Here is a 12,231-nt window from a genome sequence, read left to right as displayed (position 1 = left end):
CTCTTTTGAAGATGCCAGCTTCCTAGGCATCCCTTAGCCTTCAGGCTAATACCTGAAACTAATCATCACAGTGGCTATTTTTACTTACTTATGTATCGTTTGTTCCCATTACACCCACATAAAATACATATCGAAAATGTACATTCTAAGTCATCTATTTTATTGGAGTAGAGTTGATTTACAAGGCTGTGTCAGCTTCAGGCAAACAGGAAAGTGATTGAATTACACAGAAGCATAGATTCATTCTTTTTCAGAGTCTTTTCTCAAACTGGTAATTGCAAAACATTAAGTAGAGTTCCCTGTGCTACACGGTAGGTTCTTGTTTGTTGTCTATCTTATACACAGCAGTGTGTGCCTGTTCATCCCAACCTCTTAATTTACCCCTCCCTGACCTTGTTTCCCTTCTGATAAACATGTGTTTGTTTTTATATCTGTAAGTCTGTTTCTGTTCTGTAAATAAGTTCATTTGCATCATTGTAAAAATTAGATATCATATATGAGTGATACCATATGATACTCACATTTCTGTGTCTGACTTTTCACTTAGTATGATAATCTTCAGGTTCATCAATGGCATTATTTCATTCTTTGAGTAATATTCAATTGTATATATACACCACATTATTCTTTATCCATTCCTCTGTCAACAGAAATTTGGGTTGCTTGTATGTCTCGGCTATTGGAACACTAGAATGTGTGAATTTTTTCAGATCATAGTTTTCTCTAGGTATAAGCCAAGGAATGGCATTGCAGGATCATATGGTAGTTCTATTGCTGAGTTTTTAAGGAACCTACATTCTCTTCTGCATAGTGGCTGTACCGATTTACATTCCCACAAACAATGTAGAAGCATTGCTTTTCTCTATACCCTCTCCAGAATTTCTTGTTTATACACTTTTTGATGGTGGCCACTCGAACCTGTGGGCTTCCCTCATAGCTCAGTTGGTAAAGAATCCTCCTGCAATGCAGGAGATCATAGTTCGATGCCTTGGTCGGGAAGATCTGCTGGAGAAGGGATAAGCTATCCACTACCATTTTCTTGGCCTTACCTTGTGACTCAGTTGGTAAAGAATCCGCCTGCAATGCAGGAGATCCCAGTTGGATTTCTGGGTTGCGAAGATCCCCTGGATAAGGGAAAGGCTACCCACTCCAGTTTTCTGGCCTAGAAAATTTAATGGACTATAGAGTCCATGGGGTCACAAAGAGTTGGACACAACTGAGTGACTTTCAGTTTCATTTTCATTCTAACCTGCGTGAGGTGATAGTTCACTGTAGTTCTGATCTGCATTTACCTGATAGTAATGTTGAGCATCTCTTCATGTGCTTTTTGGCCATCCGTATGTGTCTTCTTTGTAGAAATGTCTATTTAGATCTTCTGCCCATTTTTAAATTTTTTTTGGGGGGGGATCTTTTTGACCAGAGCTGTGTGGGGTTTTTTTTTTGGCTTTCTAGTTTGTTCTGTTGATCTCTATTTCTGTGCCAGTACCTTACTGTTTTGATGACTGGAGCCTTGTAGTATAGTCTGAAGTTACAGCATCTGATTCATCCATTTCCATTTTTCTTCCTCAAGATTGCTTTGGCTATTCAAGATCTTTTGTGTTTCCATATAAATTATTTTGTGGTTGTTGTTGTTCTATATTTGTGGGAAAAAAAATGAAGGGATTGCACTGAATCTGTAGATTGCTTTGGGTAATATGGTATTTTGACTGTATTGATTCTTCCAATCCAAGAACATGGTATATCTTTCCATCTATTGAGTCACCTTCAGTTTCTTTCATTTCTGTCTTACAGTTTTCAGAGCACAGGTCTTTGTCTTCTTATTACAGGTTTGTTCCTAGGTATTTTATTCTTTTTGATGTGATGATAAATGGGATTGTTTCTTTAATATCTCTTTCTGATCTTTCATTGTAAGTGTATAGAAACACAAGAGAGTTCTGTGCATTAATTCTGTATCCTGAAACTTTACCAGATTCATTGATGAGCTCAAGTAGTTTGCTGGTAGCATATTTAGGACATTCTATGTAGAGTATCATGTCATCTGCATGATAAAAGTTTGACTTATTTTCTAATTTGGATTCCTTGTATTTCTTTTCTGATTGCTGAAAGTGTAAATTCTATGACATCAGGGTCTCCTTAGATTTATTTACTGCTGTATCCCAAATGTCTAATATCACCACTCATAAATACCAAATGCTTGATAAATATTTACAGGTAAATGGTATTAGAGTGAGTGACAATAAAGGGATGGAATGCAAAATCTCCATATTATGTATATTTATATAGTACATTTATACTCTCAGTTTCACTGGAGTATTTATGTTTTAGAACTTGAAATACACTTTTTAATGTTCATGGGTAAAAATAAAAAATAATCTATATCTAAAAGTAAGATCCTTTTAACCTGTAATATTAATATATGAGTTCTGATACAATATTAAAAACACAGATGATGTTATTTTCACCAAATCACACAGGGATTTTAAAGATCACTGTTAAAAAAGTGATGAAAAGAGCATTGGATTTGAGCTTCTAATAAGTTCAAATGACTGTTTCAAAAATAATGCAGCAGAGTATTATTTTAAAGTACTTCCCTTACTGTAATTTAATCAGTTCAGTTCAGTTCAGTTGCTCAGTCATGTCAGACTCTTTGTGACCCCATGTATCACAGCACACCAGGCCTCCCTGTCCATCACCAATTCCTGGTGTTCACCCAGACTCACATCCATCGAGTCAGTGATGCCATCCAGCCATCTCATCCTCTGTCGTCCCCTTCTCCTCTTGCCCCCAATCCCTCCCAGCATCAGAGTCTTTTCCAATGAGTCAACTCTTCGCATGAGGTGGCCAAAGTACTGGAGTTTCAGCTTTAGCATCATTCCTTCCAAAGAAATCCCAGGGCTGATCTCCTTTAGAATGGACTGGTTGGATCTCCTTGCAGTCCAAGGGACTCGCAAGAGTCTTCTCCAACATCACAGTTCAAAAGCATCAATTCTTCGGCATTCAGCCTTCTTCACAGTCCAACCCTCACATCCATACATGACCACAGGAAAAACCATAGCCTTGACTAGACGAACCTTTGTTGGTAAAGTAATGTCTCTGCTTTTCAATATGCTATCTAGGTTGGTCATAACTTTCCTTCCAAGGAGTAAGCGTCTTTTAATTTCATGGCTGCAGTCATCATCTGCAGTGATTTTGGAGCCCACAAAACTAAAGTCTGACACTGTTTCCACTGTTTCCCCATCTATTTCCCGTGAAGTGATGGAACCGGATGCCATGATCTTCATTTTCTGAATGTTGAGCTTTAAGCCAACTTTTTCACTCTCCACTTTCACTTTCATCAAGAGGCTTTTGAGTTCCTCTTCACTTTCTGCCATAAGGGTGGTGTCATCTGCATATCTGAGGTTATTGATATTTCTCCTGGCAATCTTGATTCCAGCTTGTGTTTCTTCCAGTCCACCATTTCTCATGATGTACTCTGCATATAAATTAAATAAGCAGGGTGACAATATACAGCCTTGACATACTCCTTTTCCTATTTGGAACCAGTCTGTTGTTCCATGTCCAGTTCTAAGTGTTGCTTCCTGACCTGCATTTTAAAAAATAAAAATGTGCTTCTTTTCACATAAAATAATATCTTTGTATAATTTTCCAGTGTATTCAAGTGTCTATTTATGAATTCAGGACCAATAGTTTGCATGAAATAATTTTTGACAAAGTAGTGTTTTTAAAAAATAGGAAAACTTCATTTAACCATAGGCAAGTAAATTTTATTATATGAAAAATTCACATATATACAAAGTGAATTTGTAAAATTTAATTTTTATAAATTAAAATTTATTAATCCTTATTTATATGAGAACATTTTTCTAAATTTTTTAGATATTTGAGATACTTATTATGAAATAAAGACTTTCTCATTAATGAGTATTAAAAAAGGCAATAATATAAATAGTATCTCTCCACTTTTATAGATCTAAATCTTCACTGTAAATATTTAACTATGTTTCACAATATTTGAAGGAGAAAATGAACTCTAAAACTAAAAATTAAATTGCAGTATAAAATAAGAAATTGTTTTAAAATAAAGCCATATTTTTACTGAAAAGTTTACTTTCTTCCCAACCCAAAGCAAACTGAATTAAATTTAGCAGTATAATATGATGTTGTTTTTAGTTTATTTATGTTTTATGGTAAACATTTCCAATAAACCATATGGTTATGTAGTTAATTTCTTAGATTGTGCCTATTGTGCAAAACTGTTTTTTCCTTTTAACTGAATTTGTTCCTCATTCTAATCAAATAGTATGTCAATCCAAAACAGATAAATAAATCCAAAACTGATTTAGAGGAGTATTGGGAAGGGACTGAAAATCACTCTGTAGTCCTTTGAGAATAAAATATGACAAATACTTGTTGAAATGTGAGTGACTTCTTTAACTGATGATTTCACTATAAATTAGTGAACTACATGTTCATCAAAACATAGCATTGAGCTTCTGTTTTGTAAAGTCAAAATGGAAATTTTTAATTTAATTTGGCCAAAGAATTTTTACATAACAAAACAGATTTATTGTGTATTTAATATCTGGCCCATTTATTCCAGGAGTTCTATTAAAGAAATAAACATGTTTTCATGATTTAGAGTGTAGAATTCCAGGACAAAAGAGAAAATATATCTATTCTAAGTACATTTTATTCAAAACAATATGTGTCAATATCTGTCATAAAATAAATCTCTTTATATTACTAATTGGTATTGGAAGACTAGTAAAAATTTAAAGAAAAACATTTTCCCAAGGCAGAAATCAACACTATTTCTTTATAGAAAAAGACAAATTGAAGTTTTTTCTTTAGTTTTTATTTTATTTAGCTATGTTATTTTCCTCATCTCTCATTTTCTTCTTCTTATTTTTTCCTAGAAATGGATACAGCTGAATACAGGCTTTAATAATGGTTGCAATACAATTAAAATTAAAACTACAGTGATCCAAAAGTTTTACAGAATGAGACCATAGATGTTTGGAAGTTGGCTCATTACTCGTTTTCTTCTATTGACCAATTCCTCAGTGCTTTAGACATCCTGCAGTGGTTCAGAGCCCCTGATGCTGCAGAGCACAGCTTCGAAGGAGCATAAATTGAAAACCTCACTTGACTTCACAGTTTAATAGATATAAAAGGAGTATAACTGTAGCCACAGAGTTGGATTACTATATTGCTCAATTGCTTTGTCTACCAGAAGGCAACTTTTTTGGTGACTAACAATGAAGCAATTCCTGGTACATAAAAATTAGGTGCTCATGCTCACACTTAGGTTCATTGGTTTAAAGACCAAATAGCCAAGAAAACCATGAATGCATAGACTGTTAAGTTGAAGTAAGAAAGTCAGTTGCTAAATGGAAAAGATCAGGTGTTAGAGGAGTCATTTCAAATCTTTTCAATCAATTTGCATGTCATTAATATTCTGTTATTTTCATGCACTGCTGCTGCTGCTGCTAAGTCGCTTCAGTCGTGTCCAACTCTGTGCGACCCCACAGACAGCAGCCCACTAGGCTCCTCTGTCCCTGGGATTCTCCAGGCAAGAATACTGGAGTGGGTTGCCATTTTCTTCTCCAATGCATGCAAGTGAAAAGTGAAAATGAAATCGCTCAATTGTGCCCGACTCTTAGCGACCCCATGGACTGCAGCCTACCAGGCTCCTCTGTCCATCGGATTTTTTCATGCACTACATGCCCTATTATAACTTACCAAGGATCTTGCTTTTTCCAAATTCATGATATTACAGATACTTAAACTTGGAGATGAAAAATTGGGACAGATGGTCATTCAATCAGTATGCAAAATAAGAAATGTTCAATATAATAAGAGCCAGAGTACCTGCCAGAAACTCATACTCTAGCATTCTCCAAGTTGACTGGATACAAAGAATAATAAAATGCTAATTGCACTATAATACCAATTACACTAATTAAAACAAAATAGCAATATCAACAACAAATATCAAAAGCAACAAGGAAACATGCCCAGAATCTAATATTAAAAGTGCTGATAAATGTGATTTTTCAAAAGGTTATAAAATGTGAAGATATTTTGAGTGATGATGTGTGAAATGGAGGCTTGAGGGTGAAGCTATTCTTATTCCCTTTTAGAAACCTGAATGATTTCATATCTTATAGGCTGAACTAACCCCGCAATTTAGGCCGAGTGAATTTCATGAATGCCAAGTCAGCAGACAGTGTTTCCAGGGACAACATGTTGTTCCTTATATCCAAAAGGCATAAAATACAGATTAACTTAATGTGCCACCAGATAATATTAGATGGTCTTCTTGAGTAGAATGTCAAAAACATTTTCCAAGTGTATAAATTACTCTTTTCATGAACATTATTTTATAAATATTTGTATTAATTTTTAGTTTTCCTGTGGTAACACCAACTTAAATGCAGTATTAAACACAGAAGAAGTGTAACGGGCCAAAAGAGTTAAAAATAAGATTCAGAGATTTCTCCCAGCAATAGATGTCAAATGAATGAACAGGAAGATAAATACCTAGAAAAATCTCAAAACATGTGAATGACAACATATTTATGAAGTTTAGTGGGAAGTATACTTATGATTTTATCTAATTTTAATTCTGTCAAAGCATTAAGAAGTTTAAAGTAGTATAGTTTATAAATGAATTAAATAAGAAAATATATATTAAAGAGAAGTATGAGAAAAATTATCTGAATATAATGTAAGACTGACTTCAGTTTTATTCTTATGTTAGCCTCTTGATATCTATCCTAGAGCAGAGAACCTGGTTTCCCATACTTGAAATTCTGACCTACAGAATTGTGAACTAACACACCACCAAGTGTGTGGCCATTTGTTATGTAACAGTGGTTTACAAATACAACAAGAATTCAGTGTCTTCGCATATCACTCAGAGTCAGATCTGGCGTTTCTTAAGAGCCTACAGGCTCCTCCGTGACCCGGTCCATCACTCCTAAAGCTCATACACAGCAGCCTCACCACAGTCAGCCTTCCCCACGTGCTCTCCAGCCTACAGGGACTCCTCGCCATTCCTTGAAGTTCCATGAACATGCAAGTGTATTCCAACCCCAGACCTTTTCATTTGTTCTTCTTACACTCTCCACTGTTCTTTCCAAAATAGCGGCATGGTTTACTCCTTCTCTGGCTTCCCTGGCGACTCAAACAGTAAAGAGTCTGCCTGCAGTGCAGGAGACCCGGGTTCAATCCCTGGGTAGGGAAGATCCCTGGAGAAGGAAATGGCAACTCACTCCATATTCTTGCCAGGAGAATCCCATGGGCAGAGGATCCTGGCAGGACAGATGATCCAGTTCCTGGGATCCCAAAGAGCTGGACAGGACTGAGCGACTAACTTTTACTTTTCTTCTTCACCAGTCTTCCTCAAACACAACCTCTCGCTGAGACCTTGTCTAGCCAAAGATGTGAAGTTACAGCTCCTTTCCCGCCTGCAACACACTGTATTCCCCTTCATTTAATATAAAGGTGACAAACTACTGTTGACCATTGAACAACAGGGGTTTGAACCACACAGGTTCACTTATATGCACATTTGTTTTCAATAATTACCTATCAATACTATAGTACTACATGATCTGATTTGGTTGAATCAATGGATACAGAACTGTCGGTATGGAAGCCTGGCTGTTTGTTGACTTATATATGGATTGCTGACTGTGTACAGGGTCAGCATCCCTAACTCCTATGTTGTTCAAGTTTATTGTTTATCTGTAGGCACTATAAAAACACTTTTCTGTTTCATCAGTTCAGTTCAGTTACTCACTCGTGTCCGACTCTTTGCAACCCCATGGATTGCGGCACGTCAGGCCTCCCTGTCCATCACCAACAAAAGGATATCTTTTTCCTGTGTTAACTGATGGGTCCCTAATTCCTGTAAAAAGATGAAGCATAAAGAAAGCATTCAATTCATATTTGCATTAAAAATGGAAAAAAAAATCTTTTTCTATTGTGAATTTTCATATCCTTAGGGATGATAGAAGCCTGGGATAATAGAAGTTTAAATAGATATTGCAGCTGTCAAAACTGGATTAGGGATCTACCATTTAGAACTTCACTGCCAAATTTTATACCCACTCAATGTAGTCAAAAACATCTTTATTGAACTTCTAACCATAGAGCTTATAAACAAGTTATCCTAATTATTATCATAATTATTGATAATAAATGCTAGAATAAAGCACTTCCTTGCAGCTCAGTGGTAAAGAGTCCACCTGTCAATGAAGGAGATGCAGGAGTTTTGGGCTCAATCACTAGGTCAGGAAGACAGGGCAACCCACTCCAGTATTCTTGCCAGGAAAATCCCATGGACAGAGGAGCCTGGTGGTCATAAACAGTTGGACATGACTGAGCACACAGGCACAAGAATGAATAAAGATCAGTAGATAAGTTTCAAAATTATTCAGATAAATTCTATTAATATGAACCCCATAATAATGAGTTTTCCCATATCCTTAAAATGTTTTAACTCTAATCAATGAGCAATATAGGTTGAACAATTCCAGAGCACTGACATTCAAGTACAATTTGAAACTTGAAATTCATTACAACCAAAGTTGATCTGTGACACAGATTCTCTCTTCTACTTGTACTTTACTGCCTAGATACCTAGGTTTATAGTAGATTAAAAAAAAAAATCTAAGGAACCATTGGATGATTGCATGAGTAGAAGATTTTTTTCATTTGTTTCCCCCTTTGCCAACTTCTTATATTTATAGCTATTTCATATATCTATCTATCTATTTATCTCTCTCTCTATATATATATACGTGTGTTTGTATGTGTGTTTTCCTTAGAGATAATTTAAGATTTCTTTCTTTATTAATAACAGTTTTGAGCTGATCATATTTCCTTCTTGCAAATAAACTGCCCTCTTAAATAAGAACTATTGAATAACCCTGCCTGTGTCAGGCTTTCCTCAAAATTACCACTTTAAATAATCTTTAAGAAAGATGTCAACTCCCGAAATTATATGTATATAATTAGACATTTAACAAAAAAACAGAACTTATTTACCTTCAATTCGTGTGATAAATATGAATAATATGATTTTATTACTATGATTATTGAAATACTACCCATAGCTACTCAAAATCTGTAAAAATTGTGTTCTACTCAATTTATATTTAATAACTGCTCACACTTATCTGTGAGCAGGTAAATAACCCACCTACCAATGTAGGAGACTTAAGAGACACGGATTTGAACCCTGGGTCGGGAGGATCCCCTGGAGGAGGGCATGACAACCCACTCCAGTATTCTTGCCTTGAGGATCCCACCGCAAGAGGAACCTGGCGGGCTACTGTCCATGGGGCCGCACAGAGTCAGACACGACTGAAGTGAAAGCATGCACATTTATCAGACATATAAAACTGGCTAAAATGACATACACTGCTCTTTTAAGTTGCCCATGCTTTTAAAAGCTCCTTGGATATAGCAAATTAACCTTAATCTGCATCTGATTCTTTATGTATGTCTGTTATTCCTTTTTTCACAACTGGTCTGGAAAGTACTTTATGCAACCTATAATACATAGCACAGGAAAACACCTGAAACTGAAGGTATTTTCCTCTTCTACAAGGATCAGCCACATTTCTACTAGTCCTAAAAACTTTCTGCTTGCTGGTAGAATGAAGAACTGATATGCACTTCGTCGTGCCAGAAGGTGCCATAGAAACCTGTTCTGCTGAGCTGAAGACACGTACTTGGAAGGCATGCTGAGACTCAGTTGGCTACAGAGTAATAGAGAAAAAAGGACAAAGGATAATTCAGTCACACATAGAAAAGTAATGACTTAAAAACCAAGATATCTCTGTTGTTTAATCACAACTCCTTCATTCTATTAACTCTAGAACCATGCTTTAGCATCTCGGTGTAATCAAGAGATTAGACTAGTCAGAGATTTTAAGTTGGCAGCCTGTTTTTGTTTTGTTGGGTGCAAAATTGTGTGTTCAGTTGCTCAGTGGTGTCCAACTTGTTGCAACTCAGTGGACTGTAGCCATAAGTCTCCTCTGTCCATGGGATTCTCCATGCAAGAATACTGGAGTGGGTTGCCATGCCCTTCTCCAGGGAATCTTTCTGACCCAGGGATCAAACCTGAGTCTCCTGCATTGCAGGTGGATTCGTTGGATTCTTTACCATCTGAGCCACCAGAGAAGCCCTAGCATGAAATTAAGGATCATTTTTATAATTGTCCGGATTGATAGCTTTTTCTGGAAAAAAAAAATCAGTGGGTGGGGACACGTGATGTGTCCTGGCACACATGGCAACAGTGTGTGTTCTCAGGGGGCCGCTCTCTCCATTCCCCCCCATCCCGGCTCTTCTGAGTGAAGTTACAGGGCTCTCTTCACTCATTTTTGTTACTTGCTTGTCTCTGTATATATTTGTGTTTGCAACACACAGACTAAATGATCTCTTTATTCCCTTCTTGATTTGTAGCTATGATTCTTTGATGGCAATTCTTTTTTGGGGGGTAATACTTCAGCGGCCTCCTACCCCAGCAGGCCACAGCTGGTATATATCCCTCCCCTGCCTGAAACCTTTGTTGTCACCCCCGGGCACCTCATTAAACAAAAGGAAATGTATTCGGAGGATTTGGATATTTTACTGAGACTAGGCAAGAGGTGGTTGGATTCTGGTAATGAACATGTTCTGACATGAGGTCCTGAATTAATGGATGCAGATGCCAGTGGGGCCAAAGGGTGAAGGGGAACATGATACTCATCTCAAACAACATCTGAATGTAGAAAATAAGTGGACAGGAACCCTCTGGCAAGGGCAGGAGGCATTCTACTGTGATGGAGGCTTCAGCTTTTCAGCTAAGTGCCTCAAGCCAGCCTGGTATCTGGCAGGAATGCTGTCATAGGGTTAAACTGTTCTGTGTTGCTTGATTGACATTTTAGTGTAATGTTGGCTTTTAAAAGGCTAATAAAGACTGTAATTTAGCTTCTCAGATTTATGCAAAATTACTGGTACTTTCCTTTGAGTTTGTGAAGACATAGGGGTTGAGGTTATCTAATTCAATATTTGGTATGTTTTCAGGGTTATGTTGATGAGGAAATCCCAAAGATGGTAAAAAATAGGAACCAAAATAGTGCTTCATTATTTTAAAATATTCTTTCTCCCTTCGGTTAATGTACAGAATCAAGTTGGGAGGCAGGAAAAAAAAAAAAAAGGTAGTCCCAGTTCATATGAAGAAATCATGTCACAATGTATTATTTAGGTTACAAATACAAATTTTCCAAATCCCCAAATGATACTACTAATGGCATCTAGCATCCATTTTCCATAGAGCTACAGATTATTTAAGCCCTTAATTTAGATAATATCACCTCCCTGAATAAAATATTAGCCTCGATGCCTTTAGAATAAAGTCTAAAGCTCCTTAGCATGAATTAAAAGACTTTTGGTATTCTTCAGCGGGGAAAGGTGTGATGATGGCTCTATTGCCCTTCTGAGTAGAAGGGTTCTGCCTTTTGAGGAGCAGTCCCTGGCACTGCAGAATGGTTGCCATCACAAGCCCCTGGGCATGAAATGCCAGGAGCTCTCCACCCCCACATGCCTCTAAATGCCAGCAACATAGATGATACTGCACGCCCTTCATTATAAACCGCTGGCAGGAGGGAGAGAACTAACCCCTCTCAGTCTCTCTGTTCGCGTCTCCTATATTCTTTGCCTTGCTTTCTGACGTCAGCTTTTGCTTTTTCCTTTTTTTTTCCATTCCTTAAACACACCAAAGTGTTTCAGAGGCTGAAGGTGACAAAAGGTAGCTTTGCTTTTGACATGGCAGCCTCATGTTTGTCCTTCCAGCCTAGGCTAAAATCCCATGTTTTCAGAGTGGCCTGCACTGATCCTCCTTTCTAAGCTTACCCAACTCCTCCTTGGCCCTTACTGGAACATCAGTTGGTTTTTTCCCACACAATGAAAAGCACAGGTCTATTTGTTTACATGCTCCTTGTATTAGTACAAAAGCCGCATGTAAGCAAGGACCTTTTTCACTTCTGTAGCATCACCTGGAATGCCGTGAGCTCACTTTCTCCCCTCCTACTCCTTTTCTCTCCTTCCATTTCTCTTTCTCTTCATCGCCCCCAACACACAAATGCACACCTATTTTTTTTTTAATTTCTATTTGAAACAAAGCATTGTCATCAGTGCACAAAACTTCCCTGAACATCCTACCCCTATTTGAAA

Source organism: Bos mutus, chromosome 7 (genome assembly GCF_027580195.1).
Source record: "Bos mutus isolate GX-2022 chromosome 7, NWIPB_WYAK_1.1, whole genome shotgun sequence".
Taxonomy (NCBI): domain Eukaryota; kingdom Metazoa; phylum Chordata; class Mammalia; order Artiodactyla; family Bovidae; genus Bos; species Bos mutus.
Note: the sequence above shows the minus strand (reverse complement) of the source record.